Consider the following 13,579-nt stretch of genomic DNA (forward strand, 5'->3'; position numbering starts at 1 on the left):
TTATGTATCAGTTTTTTTGGTCTAGATCTACATAAACAAAGCACTCTTTATTTATCAGTTTTTTGGTTTAGATCTACATAAACCATCACCATGTGATCTATGGTTCCATATATCTCCTATCAATACACTCGCCATATCTATTATGTTATAAAAAACAATGTTATACATGTTTTTTTGTTTTATTGATAATACAAATACCATACAGCTTTTTTCGTGCTGAAAAAAGTATTGATAATACAAATACCATACAGCTTTTTTCGTGCTGAAAAAAGGAGATATTACTGGAACATTTCAGAATAAAAATGATTAATTATGATATAAACAGTGTATATCAATTAGAAGAAACATTTCCTAATTCAGATGAGCACAGAGTGGAGTCAACCCTGGTTCAAAATATGGAGTCGAAGACTTTAAGACCTCTGAGGATCAATATGGATATTACTTGTCATCATGTTCTTGAATTCAAGAAAATCCAAGAGCCCGTTGGAATCCGAATCATATGTACATATCATCTTCTGGCAGTTTTCTAGATTTTCCCCCTCCATGAATCCCAGATTACAGAGCACCCGTTGAAGCTCAGTGGAGGATATGAAGCCGTCCTTATTGATATCATAGACCTTGAAAGCCTCCATCAAATCCTCACACCCATCGCCATTGCCCAATTCATCTTCTGATCTCGTATCGTCCAGAAGAAACTGACAGAGCCCAACAAATTCATCAAATGTTAAGCTACCCTCTTCGCTCTGAGACATTTGTGCAACCACACATTTTAAGTCTTCTTCTGAAATATCGATTCCGATCCGACTCAGGGAGCGATATATCTCAGTTACAGTCAGCCTGCCATCGCAATTTTCATCGAACGTTTCATACAGTCTGCGAATTTCGTCGATATCAATAGAAAGCGCCATTAATGCTGTAAATTATCTGGAGCAGGTATTGCGAGAAGTAATGAAAAATGCAATGCCAGATTTCCCAATATATAGGAGAAAACTGATCATTATTTCATAGGCGATATCGGCTCCTGGGCTCTCCTTCGAGGTAACTTGGGAGCAATATCAATCTCATTATGCTTCTAGTGACCATTGACGGCGTTAGGAAAATTGGGGAAATGAAATTATGAAGAAGCTCCTGGAAATTATGACGAAGCTTCTGGACGGATCGCGCGCCGTCGGAGGAACAGATGTTGGGCTCTGACGGTCTACCAACCGTGTGGAATGGAGACAGTGACACGAAAGAAGATTCTGGGAAACATAGCAATGGAAGTCACGCACAAGTCAGCGGCTCTGCAGGATCCGGTCGCTGGTGGAGCCCAAGAGAGTAAAGAAAAAGGAGTTGTCTATAATACGATTCTTTGGAGATTTAGGTGATGGAATCCAGCGGAAGAAATTGAGGTTAAATCTTGATTTGTTGTAGTTAAAATGGTTTTTTAATTGCATATTTGGATTTAGCACCCTGGAAAACCCCTTGGACGCTTTGATTGTGCAGAAACTAGCTATCAAACTTGTGATTCCAATAAATTGCTGCCGGATTTTGACCAGAAAAATCCATCGAAAAAGCTTCCAAAAAGTCGCATTATAGACAACTGCAAAGAAAAAAACGGATGGATTCCAAACATCAGCAACTCCACATAGGAATGGACGCTTCTGGATCCAAGCACGACGTTCCTGTGGACATGTTGAGATCAGGGATGAAATTTGACAGGCAAATTGTTGTGTTGTCATGGGCTGATTTGTTCTTCAAATATGGTTAAGAAAATTAAGAAAATTACAAACCAGTCAATTTTTTTTTTTTGAAATTGTAAATAGAAGTGCAAAAACAACAGATTTATCTGTTTTGAAATTCATATCTTGGTAGGGAGTATTATCATAATACCATTGAAAGTTTTCTTTTCAATGTGTTGAATAAGTGGGAATCTCTATAAAAAAAAAATTTAAGTGCATTGAATTTATATAGTTAAAAAATATATTTTAAATAAAAATATGATTTAATAAAAAAATAGTTGAAAAATATTATCAAATACTATTAATTTTGTAATATTAAATTTAAATTGTAAAATTTATATAAATTAAGTAATTTAGATTATAAAGGTTTTTTTTTTTTTTTAAATAAATCTTAAATAATGAAAAAATCAATAATTTCACTAAGAATGGTACCACTAAATTTAAAAGTAAAACCATAATAGTTAAACTAAAATTGAATTGTTAAATTTATAAATTAAGTGATTTAAATATATAAAATATTTTTTTGAATTTTTCTATATTTAAAAATAAAATTTAAATAATAGACAATTTTAATAAGAATTTTATCATTAAATTTAAGAGGGAAAAATGTTATTTAAAATTTATGTCAAGCTATATTTGAATTTCAATGGATGGTGTTTTTTTTTTTTTTTTAATCTTATTAATAAAAAAGTGTGTACATCAACTTACATCCTTTATCAACATAATGAAATATTGTTCAAAATATAAATTATATTTAAAAATATATTAAAACTTATGTAAACATGTCAACAAATATTGACCTAACAAAACAACAATAAGCAACCACTCCCATAGATTCAACATAACTTATATATTGTAAACAATTACTCTCCCACTTATCACTACTACCCATCTAGGAATTAATATCCAATTATAGTCCAATGTCTTTCATGGAGGTAAAGTTAACTTTTCAAATATCCAGCTATAGTCCAATATTTTTCATGGAAATAAAGTCAACTTCCCTGTTTCCTTCTTTGTAAATGTGTTGAATAGTAATTTTTGTGAAAGTAGTGATCAATTCCTTTGTCTTACTCATCCAATATAATAGAGAAGAGGAGTTAAAAAAAAGATGATTCCATAACCCAATCAACAATAACTTTTGAGTCTTCAAAGATCATTAAAACTTAAATGGATGGTGTTTTTACGATGTAGTAATTTACTAATTTATATATATATATATATATATATATATATATATATATATATATATATATATATATATATATATATAATGGATTTGAGTTTATGGTGGGAAATTGTTTATGGCTTAAAAAAAGCATTGTTGCCAAGGAGAAAAAAAGTGAGTAGAAAGTATAAATAAACAATTTCATTATTTTTGTTTTTGCTAATAAGACGGTCAGTTTTGTATTTGCATGACATGGGGTGTTGATTCTGGCCACTACTACTATACCTTAGACTACTATATGTCCTCCTCTTTGTATACTCAGTTACTTTTAGGGGTCTCTTAGTTTTCACAATACTTAGATCACTTCCATGGCCAATTAAGCAACACCTAGGCACAAGAAACTTTCATTATTATTATTGTGTATAGATTTCAAGAAAGTTTCGTTATTATTATTGTGTATAGATGTGCTTTTTATAATTAGTATGTAGAAGATGTGTAATGCCGTTTCTTTTGTGCTCAACATAGAAATAGCATATGAGATTTAAAAACATATTAATTAAAGAAACATTTAATATTAACTACAAATAAAACATTTCAACTCTCTTTTTATAAAGTAATTGAAAGTAAAAGAAATCACATTATATGGATTAGTGCTTTTTACATCTTTTAATGAGGGAGATGTGAAATTTTTTAGCATTTAACTATTTCAATTTTGGATGAAAAAAAGTTATTTCAATACAACCATAAATAAAATATTTCAATGTTAATAATAACTAAAATATTTTAATGTCCATTTAACTAAAACATTTGATGTCAACTCTCAATTATCATTTGATGTGACAAATTTCTTGTTGCCTCATTTTCTATAGAGTAGATTGAAGATTGTGCTCAACATAGAGTTATATGACATTCTTAATGATAGTAGTGTCTTTGACTTCATATTAGAAGATTGTTTGCTCCATTCAAGTTGGTTTCATAAAACATCTTTATACATGTTAAAATAAGGGAAATAAAACATCTTTATGTGTGTTAAACTGAGGGAAGTATTAAGGAGCTAACAGTTTGGTTCATATAGAATCCTTATTTACAACTTGGAGGAAGTGTCTTCATACAACTGGATTTATAATATTGGGAAAATGATAAATGGGGATTGGAAAGCTTACTATGGGCTTGAAAACAATTGTAAATAACAATATTTGAATATGAGATTACAAAAAACTCATCTTTGAGACTACCAATATTCCTATTAATTTATATGGATGTGATGGAGATGCAACATATCTAGAGAGTCATGTACAAAGATAAAGAAAATTCAAAATAATTTTAAAGTCTGTAATCTCAAAATTAAAAAAAACACACCCTACGACATCCTCCTCATAGAAGTAGAGTATGGCTATGCCTAGGTACCTAATGCATAAGAACAAGTTAAATGGCATGGAAGACAAGAGACTTCCTAAAATTACTCTAAACTCTAACCAAATCCAACTTTCACTTAAATGGAGATGACATAAGGATACCTAGTCTTGGATAAGCAATCAAGGAATAAGAGAAGAGACCATTTTCTAGAATATGAATAATATTAATAATATCATTGCATCAAAATTTGAGGAAAATTATGGTATTATAATGAATTATAGGGAAAAAAAGAAACTAAGATATTATAAAGAGGATATCCACTCTAATCTAGAAGATAAAATATGTCTCTATGTCTTCCCTAGTGTAAAGAATGAAATAAAAATTATTAAAATAAGAAAAAATTATCATGAGCTCCATAGTGAAACTGAGTGTTAATCAATTGCCAAAATACATTAGGATGAGAGATTTTGTCACCATTATGACACTAAGAGGGTTGAAGATGAAAAAAAAACTCTAAATAATTCCAAGTAATCTATATCCTTCTTAAAATTTGATAATCCAAATTTGGTCCTAGTGGACATTAATAACCATCATCTTTTAAAAATAATATTAATTAAAAGAACATTAGAATGTTGGCCATAAATACATTTTTTTGATTCACTCTCTCACACACAAGTAGACTTATATATATATTTTCAATATAAACTTTATATATAACTTGAGTTGGCTTCATGGTTAAGAACACATGTTCCCTCCTAAGAAGCTATAGGTTCAAATTCATTTAGAAAATGATTTGGTGAAGGTATCAATAATAGTATGCTAGAGGTAAGTTTAAATTATATTACATATTGATAATAAATAACTTAGAATATGAGAAACATAATAAAAAACAAAATAATAAAAATGAATATGACTAGAATAATAACACAATACACAAATAAAATGCCCAACAATATATTAAAAAATGTTAAATATAATAAATTACGACATATGAATACATATCATTAAAGGTAAATACATTATGAATGCATACTATTGAAGAATTGCGTAAACATAGATATTATCAAAACTCAATTTTTGTTTGATAAGAAACTACAACCAATATAGATCCATACTAACTCCACATCTATCATCTACTAAGGAATACCTTAAAGTATGTAAGGGCATAGCTCAAAGAAAAAACATTATTCAACAACAAAATTATAAGACATTTCAAAAAATTATAATTAATAGCAAGAATTTTCAATAAGAGTCATTCTTGTCTCTGCTGCTCAGGTGGATGGATTGGTGTTACCATAGAATGGTTCTCTCCTCATGGAATTTGAGTTTGCACACCACTCTACAATGGTTTTTTGGCTCACATCATTTTCATTAGTCATTGAGCATATTTCTTTATTAGATCCATAAACAACAAGCCATATATGTTGTATTTTGTGTATGTTAATATTGCAAATTGATTATGATGATGGGGAAGACAAAGAAAAAGGAGAAGGGGAAGGTCTAGGAGTTCAATCTAAAAACTTAGGAGCTCAATGTGAATAGTGAGAGGTTGCTCAAAGAGGTTCAATGTAATTGAGCTCATCATTCAAAAATATTTTGTTAGTGATGTTTGGAAGATTGTGGGGATTCCACTACCCAAGTTTTAAAGTTTTGGTAACCCGATTCTGAAGGTTTAATATAGGAAGAGGAAAAGTGTATCCAAGCCATGGGAAAATTGATGCAAGAAATGGAAATATATGAATAAAAGTTAGAGAAGCTCCAAGAAAAATTATAAGGATTGACAAAAGAGAGAGGCCTCCAACACAAAATGCCCGAACAATGGCGAAGGAGACCTTGGTAAGCACAATTTAAGGGTTACATCTTATTATTCCTTCATAAACTAGCGATTTGATTAGACAACTTGAATTGCATACCAAAAATATGGGTTTCACTTTATTAAAAAAAATGGGTTCCATTGGTTCGTGGATTGGGCAAGTGGATTAATTAATAAAATCCATATTGAAATTAAAGGAAACCAAAGCATGAAAGTCTTGGTTACATTAGGGTAACTACAATGCACAAAGAATATTAAGAATTCATTGAATTAAGAGAGTGTACATGGAAGGAGGGGGTCATAACCACCGTTACAATAAGAAGTGCACCAAAAAAGATTGCAATGCTAAGATGTCCACTAAGTAAAATTCTTCCAAGAAGTTGCAAATACAATCTATTAGTAAAGGAGAATCTAAAGTATTAGTAGCCACTAATGATGTGAATTGATATAGAAACATTTTCTATTTCTCATACTCATGTATCAAAGATAAATGAAGGGGAGGATGTGTGGCTATTCATTCCTTTTTCATATCAACAACTAATGCATTCCCAAGTTTTAACTAAGGTTTAAAACTTTGAGAGTTCATGTATCATTGATCTTTCTTTGCATTAATTTGATGACATGGGTTGTTGGAGTATACCATTGTGGAGATGTGGGAATGGAAGGAGGTTGGAGGTGAGGCCTTGCCATCAAACCTTTATAAATTAATATATAATAATATATGTAACATATGAATTAAATGATTGAGCAATAAAGAGATTTAAGGAAGAAAATATTAATTAATCACATGATTATTTAATTAAATCTTAAATTTTGGTTGGTTGACAATTTAGAATATTAATGGTGAAAGGGATTTATCAGAGAGAATCATAAAGGAATTGTTGGGAATCACATTTTGATTTTGGGAAAGGAAGGAAGAAGAAACTAGAGAGCTTGAGAAGAAAACCAAACTTGAGTGACTAGGTGCTATAATTTCCTTTTTCTTTTGTAAACCCAATTGAGACTTAGATTGGCGTGTAGTTTTAAAATCTCGAAGAGATAATTTGGCCCAAAGATTATATTTTCTTAAGTGCACTTTGTGCATTGTTTGTAAATGCTTTGAATTTTTAATTATTGCTTTGTTAAGCCACCCATTGTATGTTTGCTTTCTTTTCATGTTGCGTCCTTCCATTTCAATTTTTGTGTGCTTTTAGAAATTAGATTTGTGACCGTGGTGTGTTGCATCACTTTGGACCTATTGAAGTGGGTCTTGATTTATGCATGCAAGAGAGAAGAATAATCTCAACAAAAAAAGCTTGTTGGGTAGAATTCTTATGGAAAGAAAATAGTTCTAACAAAAGGAAATTGTTGGGTAGAGTTATGGGAAGATAAATTGTACTAGTAAAGAAAACAATAGTAGACAAAAAAAAGGGTAGAAATACCATCACAGGCTCAAGAATAATATAAAGTAATTGCAAATCAGATTACCAAGATGTTGAGGCCATGTCGATGATGATGGATGCCTAGAAAGTAACTCAAAGAAGAGGATCTACAACAAATATTCATAATGTGAGTGATCATGGTTAGCGCATTGAATGTCCACAAGCATTGGAAAAAATTGAAGCTCTAGGGGAGAGAGTTATAAAGTCTTTAATATAACGAGAGTTAGATCAAAAATAGAAATCACTACCTACTTAAGGAGCATAAACCTAGAAAAAGTCATTAGATGAGTTAAGAAGATGGGAAATTATTTAATTTAAACTAATTAGAAACCCCAAAAGATCCCCAAAAGAGTGAAGCATGCACACACTAAGCTAAAAGGGAATGCATATATGTGGTGGTAAAATTTGAAATTTGATAAAGAAATCAAAGAAAAAGACAAAATTAGATCATGGGAGAGGATGCTTGCCAAGCTATAAAGGGTAAATTCATTACAATGAATTACACTTTAAACATCTTTCTGAAGTTGCAAAATCAAGAGAAAAATATATTAGAATGAAATAATACATTTAATTATTACATTAGTTCTCCATTAATTTGAGCAAAGTGGTGAGGGTGATGAGGTTGTTACTCGGTACATTACATATTTTGAATGGCAGGTTATTTTTCGCATTATGGGTGAATTTGGGAAGCTTCTGGCGTAGTCATGAATTCTGGGAAGTTTGCAGTATATACATTGGATCAGAGTCGACATTGGTAATGGACATAGCGAACCTTTTTGGGGTTTTATCCCTATCTTTGAGTGATGGTTTTTGATATCTGGGTTTTTTCATCCAACCAAACAGATACGCCTTAAGTGACTGGAAATGGCTAGAGATGAAATGTGAAAAAAGGATGGCAACGACTTAAGTGACTGGAAATGGTTGGAGCTGAAATTTGATAAAAAATGGCAACCTGGTGTAACAGATGGCTATCTTTGGGTGGTAGATTGGTGCTTAAGGCAATTCGATATATTGGATGCAGATTATATGCCTACCAGCGACTGCCATTTGCTAGATCAAATCTATCATGGCTAACTTCCTTTAGGAGGGTACAGGGGATAAGAAAATCTCATAAAAATTTGAAGTTCTTTCCAGATAGGTGTCAGCAGGTGGGTGGGTAATTATTGACTTGGTCATATTCAATTGGGCTCTGTTGATAAAAAAATATGTAGAGGGTAGTCAGCGTGGAGGGTATTTGGCCTGTAAAGAGAAAATACATGAAGCAATATTCTCTGATATCCTGGATTCGAGCAAGTGCACCTGTTGAAAAGGAGGCATCTATGTCTTAAAGGAGTTTGATGAAAGTAATCCCCTTGTTCATGAGTAAACTCATTTGAGATGGGTTGTAGGTAATGGAGAGCTAGCCGAGATTGGTTTGGCTGCCATCATTGGTATGCAGAGAACAAGTTAAATCTGTTTATGTTTTTAAAAAAAAAAAAAAAATATTAAAAAACAAATCAATTTTAATTTTATTATTATTATTATTTAAAATTAATAAAAACTAAAACATATTATTTATTTATTCTCTGAATTGCCAGTTAGGTTTGTGATATGGTGTAGCGAAATGATACTCAATGTGTCTTATTTTTAAGTCTTCCATAACTTTTTGTTTTTTAGTCTGCATTTTTGAATATAGTCCGACCACCACCTTAGTCATCGCAGTCTAATAATTTTATATTTTAAAGATCACATATATAATTCAAATAGCGTTAATTAAATGAATAAAATAGAGAGAGGATATCACGTTGGTTCATCGTCAGGACAAGTTGAATGGGCAGATCTGGTCTATGCACTTTAAATAAACCGGGCAGAATATCCAATGACTCAGATTACTAGAAAGACAACAGCTCGATTTGGCCTGATAACGGCTAGTTTGACCATTATATTAATTAACATTATTTATTTATTTTATTTATATAACATAAATTTTAGTTATAGAATAAATTAATCATAAAATAAATTAATTATAAAAAATTAATTTTAAATATATTAATAAACTTACATTAATTCAAATTTGTTAAAAATGTATACTATAATAGGTAAAATTATAATAAGTAAATTACTAAAAATAAATAAATAATCTCAACACCGAACAATCTCAATAGAGAAGATGGCTGGAAGATCAGTAGCTGTTGGATCTCAGCCCTCTCCTCCTAGTCGTTTTTTTTTTTCTTTTCCTCCCTTATTTCATCGATTAATAAATTTTTAATATAATAATTTATTTTATTTTATTTATTTATTTATTTTTATTTAATTATTTATTATTTTTATTATTATTATTATTTTAAAATTTATCTAAGAAAATTAATTTTAAATTAATTATTTTAAACTATTATTTAATTTTAATACGTTAAAATTATTATTAATATATATATATATTTTAATATATATATATATATATATATATTTTTAATCAATTTAAACTTAATTCACATAAAGTTAATTTTAAAATACTATTTTTACCATTACATAGACCTTGAATTAATTTTTACTAACTAATATTTTTATCTAATTATTTAAAATTAATTTTATTCTCATTAGTTAATATATTTGAAATTATTTATTTATGTTATTATTATTAATATTACTTATTCTATTATATATTTCAAACAATTTTAAATTAATTTAAATTTAAATTTATTAATATATTAATATATTTGAAATTAATATATTTTATGATTTTTCTATTATAATTTATTAATTTATTTCATTTTTAAATAAATAAATAAATACACCTTATCAAACTAGCCCTTATCATGGTCAAACTAGCCGTTATAACTAATTAATATTTTTATTTAACAGTTCAATATTAATATATTTGAAATTATTTATTTATTTTTAGTAATTTACTTATTATAATTTTACGTATTATAGTATATATTTCTAACAAATTTGAATTAATGTAAGTTTATTAATATATTTAAAATTAATTTTTTATAATTAATTAATTTTATGATTAATTTATTCTATAACTAAAATTTCTGTTATATAAATAAAATAAATAAATAATATTAATTAATATAATGGTCAACTAGCAGTGAAGGGCAAATCGAGTAGTTGCTTCTAAGTTATTGGATATTCTGCGTGGTCTATTTAAAGTGCATAGGCCAGATCTGCTCATTCAACTTGTCGTGACGATAGAACCACATTGGTTGGTTCGAAACGCGTCAACAAAAATTTCTCCATGTAATTTTCGCCAAAAAAATCTTCAAAAATTTGATATGGATCACAAAAATCTCAATTCAATGATATTTGAGATGTCAGTTATTTTCATTTTTTTAAGTGAATAGAAATAGATAAATAAGACCAGTAATATCAGATGTACTCCAACATTTCAAAATTATTAATTATGATATAAATAACTTATATCGATAAGAAGAAAATTTCCAAATTCAGATGAGCAAGAGTGGAGTCAACCCTGGCTCAAAATATAGAGCCGAAGACTCTAAGATGTCTGAGGATCAACATGGATCTTACATGTCATCATGTTCTTCTTGAATTCAAAAAAATCCAAGAGCCCATTGGAATCCGAATCATATGTACATATCATATTCTGGCAGTTTTCTAGATTTCCCCCTTCCATGAATCCCAGATTACAGAGCACCCGTTGAAGCTCAGTGGAGGATATGAAGCCGTCCTTATTGATATCATAGACCTTGAAAGCCTCCATCAAATCCTCACACCCATCCCCATTGCCCAATTCATCTTCTGATCTCGTATCGTCCAGAAGAAAGTGACAGAGCCCAACAAATTCATCAAATGTTAAGCTACCGTCTTCGCTCTGAGACATTTGTGCAACCACACATTTTAAGTCTTCTTCTGAAATATCGATCCCAATCCGACTCAGGGAGCGATACATCTCAGTTACAGTTAGCCTGCCGTCGCAATTTTCATCGATCGTTTCATACACTGCGAATTTCGTCGATATCAATAGAAAGCGCCATTAATGCTGTAAATTATCCGCAGCAGGTATTGCGAGAAGTAATGAAAAATGCAATGCCAGATTTCCCAATATATAGGAGAAAACTGATCATTATTTCATAGGCGATATCGGCTCCTGGGCTCTCCTTCGAGGTAACTTGGGAGCAATAACAATCTCATTATGATTCCAGTGACCATTGACGGCGTTAGGAAAGTTGGGAACTGAAATTATGAAGAAGCTTCTGGAAATTATGACGAAGGAAAATTGGGAACTGAAATTATGAAAAGCTTCTGAACGGATCGCGCCCGGTCGATCAGATGTTGGGCTCTGACGGCCTACCAAATCGTGTGGAATGGAGACAGTGAGAAGAAAGAAGATTGTGGGAAAATCAGCAGTGGAAGTCACGCAAAAGTCCGCGACTCTGCACGAGGATGGCCGCTGGTGGAGCCCAGGAGAGTAAAGGAAAAAACGGATGGATCCCAAACCTCAGCAACTCCACGCAGGCATGCACGCTTCGACCAGGCGTTCGGGCGGACATGTGCGCAATAACAATCTCCTTTTGCTTCGGCGTTAGGGAAATTGGAGAAATGAAATTATCAAGAACCTTCTGGATTGATCGCCCACTGTCACAACGTCACTTGTGATTTATATCAAAGATTTTATAAGCCTTTCTTCTAGATATGTAGATCCTAACTCTTTGAGTCACTTTCTAGGCATCCATCCTAATTACCCTGGCCTCAACATCCAGGTAATTTGATTTGCAACTCCTCTATATTATTCATGTTTTTTTGTTTTGTTTTTTGTTTTGTTTTTATTATTATTATTATTATTATTATTATTATTTGTGTTATATTGTTTTTTATCTATACAATTTTTATTTTCATAATTTTATTTAACAATTTTTTTGCTAGAATTATTTCTAGCTATTGTTGAGATTGTTTTTCTCTTTTGCATGCATAAATCAAGACCCCTTTCAACATTGAAGTGATGCTACACAGTGTGATCACAAATCTAATTTCTAAAAGCACACAACATTGAAATGGAAGGATGCAACATAAAATTATAGAACAAAGTTACTCTAGCCAAAAAAACCTCCAAAAACATGAAATAAATGAGAAGTGTTGACGCTGAATAATGTTTTTTAGATTTTATAAAAGTAGCAATAAAAACTAATTTTTTTTACAAAAGACACCCTAAAAACAAAAATTGTTGCTGGAATAAATCAAGTCCCGCTTCAACACCAAAGTGATGCAACACAGTATGGTCACAAATATATGGTCACATTCCATATATTTAGGAAAAATATATAAGAATGAAAGAATACATTTAGATTTTTAATCATTACATTAGTTCTCCATTATGTTTGAGCAAAGTGGTGAGGGTGATTAGGTTGTTACTAGGTACATAAATGGTCGCTGATATGGTGAGCAATTACGGTGTATCAATTAAAAGGAACATTTTCAAATTCAGATGAGTACAGTGTAGCTTTAACCCTGGTTCACAATATGGAGGCGAAATCTCTAAGATCTGTGAGGATCAACAGGGATCTTACAGGTCATCATGTTCTTAAATTCAAGAAAGTGGATCCAATAGCCCGTTGGAGTCCGAATCATATGTACATATCATCTTCTGGCAGTTTTCTAGATTTTCCCCTTCTATGAATCCCAGATTACAGAGCACCCGCTGAAGCTCGGCGGAGGATATGAAGCCGTCGTTATTGATATCATAGACCTTGAAAGCCTCCATCAAATCCTCGTACCCATCCCCATTGCCCAGTTTATCTTCTGATCTGGTATCGTCCAGAAGAAACTGGCACAACCCAACAAATTCATCAAATGTTAAGCTACCGTCTCCGCTCTGAGACATTGGTGCAACCACACATTTTAACTCTTCTTCTGAAATATCGATCCCGATCCGATTCAGGGAGCGATTCATTTCATTTACAGTCACCCAGCCGTCGCAATTTTCATCGATCGTTTCCTACACTCTGCGAAGTTCATCAATGTCAATACAAAACGCCATTAATGCTGTAAATTATTCGCAGCAGGTATCGCGACAAGTAATGAACGAGGCCTGGTCTAACGAGGTGGAGGAATTGCCTGGACTGTAAAAAATGGTAGGAATCTAGGTAAAAAAAATTTA

The 13,579-nt window shown here is 31.1% G+C and overlaps 3 pseudogenes; all 3 read right to left on the minus strand.

The window, feature by feature from the left end:
- Positions 1-289: 289 nt before the first annotated feature.
- LOC149224407 (calmodulin-like protein 3 pseudogene) lies at positions 290-1,075 on the minus strand (annotated as a pseudogene).
- A 9,852-nt stretch (positions 1,076-10,927) lies between these two features.
- On the minus strand, positions 10,928-11,459 carry LOC149224408 (calmodulin-like protein 3 pseudogene; annotated as a pseudogene).
- Positions 11,460-12,924: 1,465 nt separating this feature from the next.
- On the minus strand, positions 12,925-13,459 carry LOC149224409 (calmodulin-like protein 2 pseudogene; annotated as a pseudogene).
- Positions 13,460-13,579: the final 120 nt, after the last annotated feature.

This window comes from Pinus tabuliformis, chromosome Q (assembly GCF_031772625.1).
Source record: "Pinus tabuliformis cultivar Carrire ecotype Pingquan chromosome Q, CPIR1, whole genome shotgun sequence".
Lineage (NCBI taxonomy): Eukaryota > Viridiplantae > Streptophyta > Pinopsida > Pinales > Pinaceae > Pinus > Pinus tabuliformis.